The sequence below is a fragment of the Balaenoptera musculus genome, chromosome 2 (assembly GCF_009873245.2).
Source record: "Balaenoptera musculus isolate JJ_BM4_2016_0621 chromosome 2, mBalMus1.pri.v3, whole genome shotgun sequence".
Classification (NCBI taxonomy): domain Eukaryota; kingdom Metazoa; phylum Chordata; class Mammalia; order Artiodactyla; family Balaenopteridae; genus Balaenoptera; species Balaenoptera musculus.
In genome coordinates, this window is record NC_045786.1 from 1,839,111 (window position 1) to 1,854,559 (window position 15,449).

The window sequence follows — 15,449 nt, forward strand, 5'->3', positions numbered from 1 at the left end:
AGTTTCTTTATAGAAAGGGAAACAAAAGTTACTGTGTTTTCATTTTGCTTTTTACACTTTCCTTTTTTTTAATAACATCAAGTGCTATCAACAGCTCACAGCTTTGACACCAGGAGAAAAGTGAAATCCATTATTATGTGTCTTTATACTATACTAAAATACTTTCGAAAAACACAATACTTTCATATATTTGTCAGTTCTTATCATTCATACAATAACCTTGAAAGGTCATTAGGCCTGTTTGACATTTGAAGAATCTGAAATTTACAGTAAGTAAGTTATCTGAGATTACTCAGATAATACAGAGAGCCAAAATTCTAACCTACACTTGTTACTTTCAAAACTCTGCATCAACTATACTCCAATATAAAATAAAAATTTAAAGATAGATTTTAAAACTACATAAGTAAATAAATAAATAAACAAACTAAAAAACCAAAAACCTATGCAGCCGTTAGATTTATGATATTCTTTGACATAGTGGGTGCTAAGTCATTCATTCAAGAGCCACTTATGGGGACCAATAGACTCCAGGGACAGCCCTCACCCTCCATCCGCTGCTATTTATTGTCTGTGAAGCCACTGGCCAGTCCTCCCTACTTCTGCCTGCAGCCCTGCTCTCAGAGGCCACACCAGCCTCCCCCAAACCCCATCTTGGTTGCTTGAAGCCTGCCACTATGGGTGGTTCTAGCTAATTGAACTGCTGGAGAGTCAACAACCTGGGCATCACCCACCAGATCCAAGATTCATGAGCATATTCCGGGGCACAGACCTCCGAGAGGGGCTGGAAAAGTAAGATGCCTCTTCTTAGCTGTAGATAATTAAAGTTGGAGAAGCTCCAGACACACCACATTGTAAGCGCCCCTGTTCCCGGTGCTCAGGTTGTAGCTTTAACTGCCCCCAAAAGAACTCCAAATTAGAGGTCACACCAAGAATCTGTACCTTGTAAAAATTTAAATCTGATGGCAAAACAAGTTATGTTCAGTAAAGACATTCTGGTAAATAGAGATAATGAAATGTACCTCCTGTCCCAATACTCAGGTCAGCCGTAACTACTGTCAACATTGTAGTGAACATTCTGATTTTTTTTTTTTTTTAATGCACAGAAATTAAGATTTTGTTGCCTTTACCCCCGGTGACTGCTTCTAAAATTAGCTTTGCAAGTGAGAAGCAAAGAATAACCACCACACTATTCAGAAGGCAATTTGCTCACTCATCTGTTTACTCACCGAACACTTGAGTGAGTAGTATATGGCAGGCACAGTTCCAGGTGCTGGGAAACAGTAGTGGACAAACTCAATGGCCTTCAGGGAACCTATAGCCTGGGGACGGCGGAATACTGAAGAAACAAATACATATAAGAGGTCAACTTCTGACAAGTGCCATGACGGAAATGAACAAGGTGGAGGAAGTAAAGGGAAGTGAAAGATGCTTATGAACTGGATCTTGCGAAGCTCAGAGAGGACCTTTCTGAGAATATGCCCCTCACGTAAAGATAATGATGTAGATGATAGCAGCCTGATATAGGTCAGAAGTCGTCATGTAGGTGTATCTGTTAATCACTTAAATCCATGCTTCAATTTTGTTGTGAGCTGATGTCGATCAATTCTCAAAGTAAGCAAAGATCTTAGAGGTGATTTAATTTAACACCTTCACTTGATAAATGATGAAGATGATGTCAGGGCGGTGACTTAGCCAAAATCATGTTACTAGCAAAGAACAGAACTATGTCTAGAGGCTAACTTTTGTGACCCACAAATCCCATCTATTATTACTATAACATGCATCTCCTTTTAGAGAAGCATAATATAAAGAAATATTGCTCTATATTGTTCCCATAAATACACTGTAATCAAATATAATCAATTACATAGTATCTGGTATCTTTTTTTTTTTTCTCTGATGCAAAGTCTGGGGTGAAAGAAAGAAGAAGGGTTACCAAACGTAAAATAGGTGGCTAGTGGGAAGCAGCCGCATAGCACAGGGAGATCAGCTCGGTGCTTTGTGACCACCTAGAGGGGTGGGATAGGGAGGGTGGGAGGGAGGGAGATTCAAGAGGGAAGAGATATGGGAACATATGTATATGTATAACTGTTTCACTCTGTTATAAAGCAGAAACTAACACACCATTGTAAAGCAATTATACTCCAATGAAGATGTTAAAAAAAAAAAAGACTATAAAAAAAAAAGAAAGAACAAGGGTTTTAGTGTCAGTTACATAACATCCGGATGCCTTTTCTTTTTCTTTTTCTTTCTTTTTTTTCTTTTTCTTTCTTTCTTTCTTTCTTTCTTTCTTTCTTTCTTTCTTTCTTTCTTTCTTTCTTTCTTTCTCTTTCTTTCTTTCATCTTTCTCTCTCTTTCTCTCTCTCTCTCTCCCTCTCTCTCTCTTTTCTTTTTTTTCTTCCTTGTCATTCCCTAGCTGTGTGATTTGGAAAAGCTACTTAATCTTCTGAGCTTTAGTGTCCTTACTTATGAAACCAGGATGCATCATAAATGTGGTTTTTATTCCAATGTTTAAATGGAGAAAACAGTGAGAGGTTATAAGGGGAAAAAATAGCTTACATAGAATGATAAAAGTTAACGTCTTCCACACAGGGGAAATAGAGTCAAGCTTGCCAGTGGTTGGGTTTTTCTTGCAGCTGAGTAGGGCTCAGGTTAGTAACAGAAACCCTGGGTCAGTGTGTGGAGAAACCTGGTAACCAATCCAGCAGTTCGAAGCTGTATCGCTGTGGTTTTTCTCTTTAAGCAACCAAACCTTCCGGTTTTCTTTGGTGCCTGTTTTCTAACACTTGCTTTATTTATTGCATCATCAGCTGTGTGGTAGTGGTATCATTTTTACCAGTGAACTGGATTATCCCTCTGCAAATCTCCCTGGGGTTCTTGGAAAATTATCTGAAATTGATCACAGCCAGGACATTTTGAAGGAAATACCCAACTAAGAAATCATTGACTGTTCTACACAGTTTGCAGAGGTGTTAGGAAGATCTTAAGAGTCTCTTTAGAAAGGTCAATTTAAAGGTCTGTTTTTAGGTCTCAGAGATCTCCATGGAATGCTCATTTTCTTAGAACACTGAAACAGACAGGAAGAAGCCTAATTCTAATGTGTTTGAGACTTTAGCTCTGAGGCTCCTCAAGCAGGCTGCTCTTTTCCTATCCCAGCTGGGGATATCCCGCAGACCAAGCAGTAGTGGTCTGACCCAGGGAGAAGATGTGGCTCCATCCCAAGCAAGGGAATCACACTCTTCCCAGATACCAGTCCCCTCCAACTCAAGGCTGCTTTCCTCTGCTTTGCAGCCCCTGCAGGCATTTCTGCCCAGAAAAATGCATTCTCACTGTGGCTAGTTGGCAGCAACATTTAGAGAGGTGTGGGCAATGCAGCCAGTGACAGATGGCCCCGAGAAGGGACACCGGCCTGCAGAGGAAAGAAACCTGGTACCGCAATCTCGCTTCCCTCTTGCCTCTGCAAAGAAATTTTCTTTCTTCTTTCTTTCCTTTCCTTTTTTTTTTTTTTTTTTTTTTAAGAAAATAAGATATGAGTTAGCATTAAGTGTGGCAAGAATAAAAATGAATATTTCTGTGCTGGTGACTATGTGTCTGAGTTCATGGGCTTGTTGGCATCTAAGGTCATGGACCTCATCATTAAAGACAGGATCACAATGAAAACTCACCTGTAAGTGAATCAGTAGAACTCTTTGTAATCTAAGTAAAAAAAAAAAAAAAAATAGCATAAGCATGGACTTCCCTGGTGGTGCAGTGGTTAAGAATCCGCCTGCCGATGCAGGGGACACGGGTTCGAGCCCTGGTCCGGGAAGATCCCACATGCCGTGGAGCAACTAAGCCCGTGAGCCACAACTACTGAGCCTGTGTGCCACAACTACTGAAGCCCGCGCGCCTAGAGCCTGTGCTCCACAACAAGAGAAGCCACCGCAATGAGAAGCCTGCGCACCACAACGAAGAGTAGCCCCTGCTCGCCGCAACTAGAGAAAGCCCGTGCGCAGCAACGAAGACCCAACACAGACCAAAAAAAAAAAAAAAAAAAAAGTACAGGCAAATATAGCCATTATTATTATTACTATTACTATTAAGAGGGACTAAAATATACCATCTCAAAATATACCAGTTTAGTATATTGATTATTCTGAATTAAGTTCACTTGAAAAACAGCTGGTACAAGACACACTGACCCTCCTTTTTCCCCCTGAAAGCAGGAAATAAATGTCCCATGTGAAGTGATCCTCCCTGTACCAGGCGGGTAGAAAGACATCCTTATCACCAGAGATAGGGAATTCAAGGCTGAGAAGGCTGTGTAAACAAATCTTGTTACTTGCTCACTAATTTACTGCCCCAAGCCCACACTTCTTCGTGTTGTGGATTCTTCACAAATTTACTGTTTCTCTGTCTAAAAGGTATAAAAGCTGCTTGCTTTAGTCACTTCTTTGAGTCTCATATTTTTATGGACTCCTTTCCATACAAAAATTCAATTTGTTTTTCTTCTGTTCAATGTGTCTTGCGTCAATTTAATGATTAGATCAGCCAAAGAACTTAGAAGGAAAGAGGAAAAGTTTTCCTCCCCTGCATTACAAATATGGCAAAAAAGCATCTCCATGGAGAAAAGTGCATAATAACTCTAGCAATGGCTAGATTAGATGAGGGGTTTTTCATGGGATAAACAACTTCTTCAGAAAAGTGTAGAATTCTGTGGGATTCTACACACACACACACACACACACAGACGCACACACAGAGCAGTGATTCTCAAGCCTGAGCATACCTAACACTTACAGCTCGTAAAAAAATGCAGATTCCTGAATCCCACCCCTAGGTAGTCTGATTAAATAAGTCTGGGGGTACAACCCAGAACTCTCTATTTTAGCAAGCTCACCAAATGCTTCTGATGCAAGAATCGGGTCCCTGGACCAACTTCAGAAATCCTAGCATCCATCCCCAAAGAGAGAGAACACTTAGTGAGAAATATACGAAGTAAAACTGCAGGAACATTGGTATCACATTTCCAAAGCCGATGTTCACATTTTAAAACATTTGACTATAAGCATGTGTACAGGACTCTCAATCAAATGTTCCATCCTCACGTTCTCCAAACAGCAGCAACCGCTTTAAAAAACAGTCACAGGAGAAAGAGAAAAACTGGCAGTGCCACTACTTCATATAAAGCATCTCAGGGAGAATGAAGACACACAACACTTTCAATTAAGGCAACTTTGTAGCTCAGAGCTCTGTTTAGTTCACTTAATAGAAGAGATTCTTGTGGTCCTAACAGAAATATTTCCCATGATTTGAGGTCTGTACAAAAGCCCTCTATGTGTCTGGAGGTGCCTGAACTACTCTTTCTTTAAGGGTCTTCTGTTGTTGTTTGTAAAAAGTACTGTTAAAATATCATACTTTTTCTTGAGAAAGAAAGAGATATTGACCAAGCTGGGACTGTCGGTTACCCTAATTACTATTCTACCTTTACTCACAGCCTTTTTTTTTTTTCTTTACCTTGGGCAAATTATTTAATCTATGCTTCAGTTTCCTCACCCATAAAATGAGGATGATAATAGTTTATTTTATCAATTCTAAGATGAACATTTTCCCCATATTTTAATATCGCTGAAATCAGAGTGCATCTCACCATTGAAAATTTTTTAAAAAGCATTGTGTCCTAGATTAATTGGCAGATTTTTCTTAGGGATGCATAAAATAATGGAGTGTCTTATAATGAGGATGTCTTAGGTTAGATGAAATATGATAATAATATGGATATCCTAAGGTTTTGTGAGGGTTAACTGAGTCAAAAACAAAATACTTAGAACTGTGACTCGCTAATAATTAATCACTTGATAAATATAATCTATTAATACTCTCACCCATGGATGGATTATAAATTAACTAGTCCCTCCTTGGTGGCCCTTTAGATTGTCTCCACTATTCCTACGATTATATTCTGCATCAAATATCTTTGTATGTAAACCTTTAAGTGCACCTTTAATTAGGACAGATTCCTAGAAATGGAATTACCAGGTCAGAAAGCAAGGACGTATTGAAAGGATGGACTTAAGAAAGTCAGTCAAAGGGTAAGGATCACCAAAGGATCTTAGTCATTTTACTTAATCTTTCTACATCTCAATTTTTGCATATATCAAATGGGGATAATAATAAAATTCACGGGTGTTACAGAGAAAAACTACAGGCTCAGAATGGCATCACTTGGGCTAAAGCCCAAGATATCAAGCCTCGACTTCATACCTCACCTATTTGCAGTTTCAACCTCCCCTGGAAATGTAATCTTAATCAACCAGTCTGGAATTTTCTGGTCAGCACCAGTGACATCCTCTATCACGTGGGCCCTTTCCATTCCCCCCGCGACCCCCAGAGGAAGAAGAGGCCAGCTGTTTGATAAAATCCCTGCTGTTCCCTTAACCCCCCCCCCCCCCAAAAAGTGTCCTGGCCTGAAAATAATCCTTTCCTTTCTTTTGCTAATAGCTCCCTTGTCCCGCCCGTCTCTCTATAATAACCCTCCATTTTGTATAACCCCTTGGGGTGCCTTCTAGTTGCAAGGTTGGGTGCTGCCCAGTTCAGGAACCGTTGAATGAAACTAATCAAGAGCTTCAAATTTACTCGGTGGAATTTTGTTTTTTTAACACAGGCATATTGTGAGGTTTAAATAAAATGATGCAATTAGACAGCATACAATACTGGCCCAGAGTAAGTTAAAAATGAATGTAAGCTATTTTCATGGGACGTTGAGACCCCGGCAGTACGCAGGGCTTCTCGCCAGCTTTGGAGGGGTCTGCGCTGCACTGCTTGAAATCACCAGTTTCCAACAGTGACCCCGTGTGGCCATAATAGAAACAGCATGCGCGGAAAGGAGGCCTGTGCCGTCAGAATTGATGAGATTCCCTCAGTTCTTTCTCCCGGTGTTGGTTGACCGGACCGTCCGCTGGCAGAAGCCTGTGCCTGGGATTCTTGAACAACCTGAGATAGACTCAGGGAAGGGGTAAGGGGCTCCGCCGATCTGAATAGAACGGCCTGAGCGACTGCTCTAAATGTGGACAGCAGATGACCTCCTAGATACCAAGGAACTGGGGAAAGAGTTTATCATCATTTCTGTGCAAACTGCATAGGAACAGTTGATCTCCCTGCATAATATAACCATGAGACACCACTTTGGCAGTCGTATTTGTCCATTATAAATCCCAACGAATTCTAAGACTGAGTTTTAGTGAGTGTTTGGGATGGGCAGCTGATACCCAGGCTATAATTCACCAAAGGCCTCCTGGCTTGAACTTCTGGAGCAGCCAGGAGTTTATATAATGAGCACATTGAATATATTTAACAACTGGCTTGTCAGATGATCAATTTTCATATTTTCATCGATTGTATGTCACAGGACATCATGCCAACCTTAATTCCCTGGTTTCTACAACCTACTCATAAAGATTAACTAAAAGAGAATATGATTTTAAAAGAAGCTTTTAGTTTCTTAAGTAGATAGCTTCTAGAACTACGGAACTGCAAATAACAGCTGAAAAATGGCTATAAACCATAAAACCCAAAGATATGGATGTGAATGGTCAGTTTGAATTATAATAAATTTATAATATGTAATCATAAAACTTTACATGATTTTTCAATGTAGTTTGACCATATAGCATTGAAGAATGTATATAATAACTTCAAAAACCAAGTTATATGGAAAATCTAAAATGCTTCAAGGTACATACTTCCTTTTCTGCCCATATATACATGATAAATAAAGTTTAAAGGTGTGAAATGCAGACAAAGAAAGTAAGTCTCCCTGCCTGCCCCTGGTCATTAGAGCCTGAATTCATCTCCTTGGAGGCAAGCTGTAGATTTGAGACATTTTACATTTTTTAATGAAGGAGTATTTTAAATCTTTAAAATCAAATTTAGAGTTATAATATTTCAAAATGGTTAAAAGTTCAAAAGCTGCACAAGGTATAAACAATCCCCTCCCACACTTGTCTTCCAGCCTTTCAATCCCATCTCCAAAGTCAACAAAGGCTTCTAGATCTTTTGTGTGTCCTTCCAGAGATAGTCTGTACACACACAAGCAAATGTGTGTGTGTGTGTGTTTAGTGTCCTACCCCCTGTTTGCTTCACTTAGCAATTTTAACAATATATCTTTTTTAAATAAAAAAATTGTTTTAATTGAAGTATAGTTGATTTACAATATTGTGTTCGTTTCTGCTGTACAGCAAAGTGATTCAGTTATACACGTATATATTCGTTTTCATATTCTTTTCCATTATGGTTTATTACAAGATACTGAATTAACAATGTATCTTGAAGATTGTCCCAGTTCAGCAGATAAAGAGTCTCCTCTTTCATTTAGGTTATTTATTTTCTCTCCCTCTAAGAGAAAGTATGTCTCTACAATAAATTTCTAGAAATAGAATTGCAAAGGTTATATGCATTTGTAATTCTGAAAAGTATTGCCAAGCTTTCTGAAGGAAATTTCGAAAAAGTCTGACTGGTTCAAAGAAAGTCACACATAGTTGGCATTTTAATTTTCATTCCAAAGCCCGGTTTCATAAACAATGGAAAGGTAACTTTAGTCTCATCTCTGTCCAAATTATCTTAATTCCAAACTGGTAGAAGATTAATAAATTCTTTGTCTTCAAACATGTAAAATTATCATAAAAAGTCTGTTTACTGTATAGGGAGCAAATGGAAGAAAATGGCTATCAAACCAAGTAGAAATGAAAACTAATAGGTCAGCTTGTGAATAGATGCCCTGCATCAGCACAAGTGTTTTAAAATTTAGTTCATAATTCAATGAATTGTGAACCTATTATGTTCTTACTGCCAGAGGGTCAGGGATGAGTGAGTCCCAATCCCTATAACATCAACCTGCTCACAATCTTGAGAGAGAGAGACAGACAGATGGACACAGAGAGAGAGAGACAGAGAGAGAGAGAGAACCGCTCTTGTCTGTTCCAGCAGCGCACCCCTCCCTCACAACACACCGCACCTTTTTGGGAACGTCTGCTTCAGGCTTCCCTTCCTGTCTAGCATTTACCACTAGACACAACTTACCTATGGACACAACTTACCTATGTTCGCCTCAGCAGAAGGTGGATCCCTGAGGGCAGAAACGCGGTTCACTCTTCTTTTTTCACTTTTTTAATAATTAATTTTTATTGGAGTGGAGGTGCTTTACAATATTGTGTTAGTTTCTGCTGTACAGCAAAGTGAATCAGCTATATGTATACATATATCCCCTCTTTTTTGGCTTTCCTTCCCATTTAAGTCACCTCAGAGTGTTGAGTAGAGTTCCCTGTGCTACACAGTGGGTTCTCATTAGTGATCTATTTTATACATAGTATCAGTAATGTATATGTGTCAATCCCAATCTCCCAATTCATCCCTCTCCCCCTCCCCCCTTGGTATCCCTATGTTTGTTCTCTACGTCTGAGTCTCTATTTATGCTTTGCAGATAAGATCATCTGTACCATTTTTCTAGATTCCACATATATGTGTTAACATACGATATTTTTCTCTTTCTGACTCACTTCACACTGTATGACAGTCAACATGGTTTTCTCTTGATATAAACCTTATAGCACCTTATAGTACTGGCACAGAAGTTTAAGGGAATATGTTTTAATTGAATTCTAAGTCTTGGTGTTGTGAGGAAAGAGAAGATCCCATGCTCCTCTTCCTGCAGTTTAGCAGACGAGAATGACAAAAGCAAGAACTTGAGTTTCCTTCCTAAGGACACACATAGCAGATTCGGGTCGAGGCAGGACCAGAATGCAGCCTCCTGACTCCCAGGCCACTGCTCTTGTTCCCACTTCCTGATGCTTTTGCCTGATCTCCGGTTACTAGCCAGGGGTTGCCCTCATGCAAGGTGCTAGGCTGAGCTTTGAAGAACAGCTATGAGACTGGTTCTCTGGGCTTAAGCAATGCATGAATGGATGGGTGGGATTAAGAGAAATATATATTTCTGTTTACCAACATATAAGCAAGTTTTTCTGCATGTGTTGGTCAAAAGCTAGTGAAAGGGGTTGGTGAGCTTTCCTTGCTGCCGAGAGATGAAAACCTGGGCCAGGTAGACCATTTCGTGCCCTAAGGGCCATTTCCTGATTAGATGATGTGATGCAGAGAAGGCAGCGGAAGCCTACAGTTCCACCTTTGACTGAACACTCAGGCATTTGATAAAGGAGATTAAGTCTCTAGCATCAGCTCCGTGGTTGCACATGGTGTAACCGAGCAGGACCCTATGAGGCCTTCCCAGAATAGACCACCACCCGTGTCTTCTGCCTGCCTTTTGTCCATAGAAGAACTTCAGTCGAAAAATAAATGTAATCAGAGAAGTGAGAAAATGCAGAAAGAAAGGAAAACAGTCAAGCAAACAAAATAATAATACTTTAGCCATTAAACAAAGTCAAGGACATTTAGTTCCTCCTCAAAGACTATAGATACTCTTCTGAGCCTGTCCTTTGAGCTGTTTTGCAGCTGCTGAAACCCCCTCCAGGTGGAAGAAGTTAACTGTATGCTGCCCACAAGCACACAGACCCCAGACTGGTTGGAACCAGAAGGTTGATGACGCTGACTCGCAATTACCTCACCACCAGCCAATCAGAAGAGTGTCCACAAGTTGATCACCCCCTGCTCCTTTAACAGTATAAGACTCCTCACTACCCCCTCCAGGGTGGGTCACACAGTCTTGAGGGCATTAGCCCGCTGTGGCCCCCTTTGCCTGGCAAAGCAATGAAAACTACTCTTTCCACTTCACCCAAAACTGTCTCTGTGTTTCTATTCGGCACCGGTGAACAGAGGGCGAGTTTCGACAACAATAGGAGGGCAGGGATCTCAGACATTTGTGCATGAGAACCGTGGATTTTACTCAAAGATGATTTGAAGGGAAAAGTAAAGTAGGGCATCCTTCAGTATCCTCAAGGGATTCGTTCCAGGATCCCTGCAGATTCCAAAATCCACGGATGCTCAAGTCCCTTATAGAAAGTGGCACAGTATTTGCGTACAACCTACACGCATCTTCCCGTATGCAGTCCACCCTTGAACAATGAGGAGGTTGGGGTGCTGACCCCTGGGAAGTGCAAAATCTACATATAGCTTTTTTTTTTAATTTAAATTTTATTTTTAAAAATTTATTTATTTTTGGTTGCGTTGGGTCTCTGTTGCTGCGCATGGGCTTTCTCTAGTTGAGTCGAGAGGGGGGCTTCTCATTGCGGTGGCTTCTCTAGTTGCAGAGCATGAGCTCTAGGCACGTGGGTTTCCGTAGTTGTGGGACCCGGGCTCAGTAGTTGTGGCGCACGGGCTTAGTTGCTCTGCGGCATGTGGGATCTTCCCGGACCAGGGCTCGAACCCGTGTCCCCTGCACTGGCAGGCAGATTCTTAACCACTGCGCCACCAGGGAAGTTCCCACATATAGCTTTGAACTCCTCCAAAACTTAACTACTAACAGCCTATTATTGACTGGAAGCCTTCCCAATAACATAAACAGTCAGTTAACACATATTTTATATGTTTTATATATTATATACTGTATTCTTAGAATAAAGTAAGCTAGAGAAAAGACAATGTTATTAAGGAAGTCATAAGGAAGAGAAAATACATTTACTGTATCGGATTTATCGGTATTGTAAGCTTATGTCATCTGTTTATAAGATGAATTGTTTGTCGGTACCTACATCAATATTGTTTTATATGATAAAAAACACTGTAGATGTCATACATATTACTAACGCTAGCCATCAAATATGAAAAGATAATGTGAAAAGGAAATTTGCATTTATTTACAGGTAGAACAATTCTGCATTGATAACGAGGAAGCAGCAATATGATTACTTTATGGTCGCCTAGTGGCATGGATAAGATTGCGTCACAGCTCACATGCACTAATGAATGAATCATAAAATTTTATGGCATACAGTGTTACAATCATAGTCATAATACAGTATTGGAAACATTGTTACATTTTTTAAAAAACCACTTACCTAGGATGATAGGCTGATACACAACTTCTCCAATTACGAGACGGAGGCATACAGTACAGTAATGTAATTCTTTGAAAGCAAAGCTATAAAAGAGTAAGGAAACTAACTCATTATTAATTTCATATTAAATATCACTCACCTTATGCCTATGTAAGGATAGACTAGTATCTACATATAGTTTATGAATTCATAACGTAAACTTTTTCTTATTTTTCTTGATATTTCTAGGCTATGAGTTTCACCTGTAAGTTTTTGCAAATTGTCACAAATGTCCAGAAAACTTTCCGATATATTTATTGAAAAAAATTCACATGTCAGTAGACTCACGCAGCTCAAAGCCATGTTGTTCAAGAGCCAACTGTACTTTAAATCATCTCTAGATTACTTATAATACCTAATACACTGTAAATGCTATGTAAATAGTTGCCTTCATGGGGAAAATTCAAGTTTGGCTTTTTAGAACTTTCTGGAATTTTATTTTTCAAATGTTTTCCATTTGTGATTGGTTGAACCTGCAGATGTGGAACCGGTGGATAGAGAGGGCCGACTAATTTAATTCTATAGTGAGGAAAAGTGTTATTTTTCTATTGCAGCAAAATATAAATATTGTAGAGAATGCAAAATTTTCATGATTTTACAGATAAAAAACATTTCACAGAAATTGCAAGATTGTGATAGCTCATTCCTTTCAAAATCCCAGTGACTATAAGTTTGCTTTTCTTTGCTAGTAAAGCTTTCCCTGGCACCTCTGCTTGCTGAGTTGTTCTCAGTTGATATATTCAGCTTTGAATGTGAAAATCCTTCTTGGTGACTTGAACAGGAAACCAGGATCTGAAAGGGCATTAGTAAGGTAGCCGGACAATTTATCATCCGAATGGGAACACTTTTGAGAGTGAAAGAGTGTGGAGTTAATAATTACATGGGCACAACCTGAATATATGGTTTCTGGAGCCTTATATCACACACATTCACATTTTATCAAAGACTAGCTTACCGTGTAAAAAGTATTTTAGTGGCATATGAAATGTAGACACAATTTAAGAATCTGCTACTTCTTTTTCTATTGGCTTTCCAATCTGCATAGGATTCCTTTTTCTTTTCAATGATAAAAATAATACCTGTTTGTTTTTTTAAAAAATACCAAGATGCTAAAAGTCTCTTGTTTCTATGCCTCTCAGCCCCTACTTTCCCATTTATTGTCTCACCGTTCTGAAAGATAGAAGTCCAAAGTGAAGGTGTTATCAGGGTTACATTCCCTCTGAAACCTACAGAAGAATTCTTTCTTGTCTGTTCCCAGCTTCTGTGGTTTGCTGGCCATCTTTGGTGTTCTCTGTTTTTTGGCTGCATCGCTCCAATCTCTGCCTTGTTATCGCCTGTTATTCTCCCTGTGTGTCTGACTTTACATGGCTGTCTTCTTATAAGGACACCAGTTACACCTCCCCTACTCCAGTAGACATCATCTTAACTGATTACATCTGTAATAACCCTATTTCAAAATAAGGTCACATTCTGAGGTCCTGGGGGTTAGGACTTCAACGTATCTTTTTTTGGTGGGGGCACAATTCAATCCATAATAGAAGGTAAAATCGTAAGTCAATAAATTAAGGCTGCCATCTGTAACAAATATTCAGTAATACCTCGAAGTTTGGTTGTTTTTTCCCATGTTTGAGAGAATCTATGGGGGTAATTTTTTTTTTTTTTATTGAAGTAGAGTTGATTTACAATGTTGTGTTAATTTTTGCTGCGCAGCAAAGTGATTCAGTTTTTTATATATATATATATATTTATATATATATATGTTCTTTTTCATATTCTTTTCCACTATAGTTTATCACAGGATATTGAATATAGTTCCCCGTGCTGTACAGTAGGACCTTGTTGCTTACCCATTCTATATATAATAGTTTGTATCTGTCAGTCCCAACCTCACATTCCATCTCTCCCCCATCCACCCTCCTCCTTGGCAATATGGGGGTAATTGCTGATGGACGTAGAGAAACCTGAATGAACTGACCTCAGCTAACCAGAACCTCCAACTTATTGACCAGAATGTATTTGCACTGGCCTTTCCAAAAGAGCAGTCATTAACAAGAAAAGAATCAGATAACATGAGTGTAACTTTTTATTAAACATTGAGTAGATACAAAATAACATTCATAAACATGTGTACGGTAAGAAGAATTCTAATACAATGAGCCACTGTAGCCCCACCACACAGTTTAAAGAATAAAACACTACCATTATCCTTCAAGAACCCTATATTTAATTTCTAATGGCTAAATTAATATGTTGACACATGCTTATTATAAAACCTTTTTATAATTAGAATTCTACTGAGCAAAAATAGAATGGAATAAGTAAATACAATGGAAAATGAGAAGTATTGATAAGAATGCGCAGAAATTGGAACACTCATACGCTAGTGATGAGAATGAAAATGATGCAGCTGCTTTGGAAAATAGCCTGCAGTTCCTCAAAAAGTTAAAACATATGACCCAGCAATTCTACTCCTAGGTATACACCCAAGAGAATTGAAAACATATGTTCACACAAAAACTTGTACATGAAAGTTCATAGCAGCACAAAAAGGTGGAAACAACCCAAAACAAACAGCCCAAATGCCCCTTAAGTGATGACAGGATAACCACCTGTGGCATATTCATACAATGGAGTATTATTCAGCCATAGAAAGGAATAAGGTACTGATAGATGCTACAACATGGACGAACCATGAAACCATTATACCAAGTGAAAGAAGCCAGTCACAAAAAAACACACATTGTATGATTCCACTTGTATGAAATGTCCAGAAAGGCAATTCCGAGGACACACATAGTAGGTACGTGGTTATTTAGGGCTGGGGGGAGTGTGGTGATTAGGGGTGGTAGCTAGCCGGCACAAGGTTTCTTTTGGAGGTGATGAAGTGTTCTAAGCATGACTGTGATTATTGCCCATCTCTGTGAATATACTAAAAACCACTGAATGGTACACCTAAAGGGGTGAAATGTGTAGTATATGACTTAAATCTCAGTCAAACTGTTACAGAAAGAGAGAAAGAGGGAGCGAGGAGGGGAGGGAGGAAGGAAGGAAGGGGAGGAAGGGAGGGAAAGAAAAAAACCCTGAACAAGGAAACCTAGGTTTAACTTCCATTTCTGCCCTTGCCTGGCTGTAGAACTTTAGGAATTGTTACTCAACGTCTCTACGCCTTAACCTCCCCATAAATAAATGGAGATAAGAGTTCCTACGTCACAGGCCTGTTGTAAGGATTAAAAAAGTCAACCCACGTAGAGCACTTAGAACAGTGTTTGGTAAAGAAAAAGTGTTACCGTTTATCGTCTTCTAAGTATAGACTCGCAAGTCAGTGCTCCTTCCTCATGCCCTTGCTCTCTGGTTCTATTTTCATGACTCAGTTTGAAAGAGTAGGTGGCGTGCTCGTTCTCCTGCGAGCCTTCTTTTAGAGAACCG

At 39.4% G+C, this 15,449-nt stretch overlaps 1 long non-coding RNA gene across 1 annotated transcript; it reads right to left on the reverse strand.

The window, feature by feature from the left end:
• Positions 1-1,253: 1,253 nt before the first annotated feature.
• LOC118890280 lies at positions 1,254-15,434 on the reverse strand. Its single transcript, XR_005018719.1, has 4 exons — positions 15,311-15,434; positions 11,985-12,067; positions 3,669-3,699; positions 1,254-1,339 (listed from the first exon to the last, which is right to left on the reverse strand). It is a non-coding gene; the product is annotated as an uncharacterized LOC118890280 (long non-coding RNA).
• Positions 15,435-15,449: the final 15 nt, after the last annotated feature.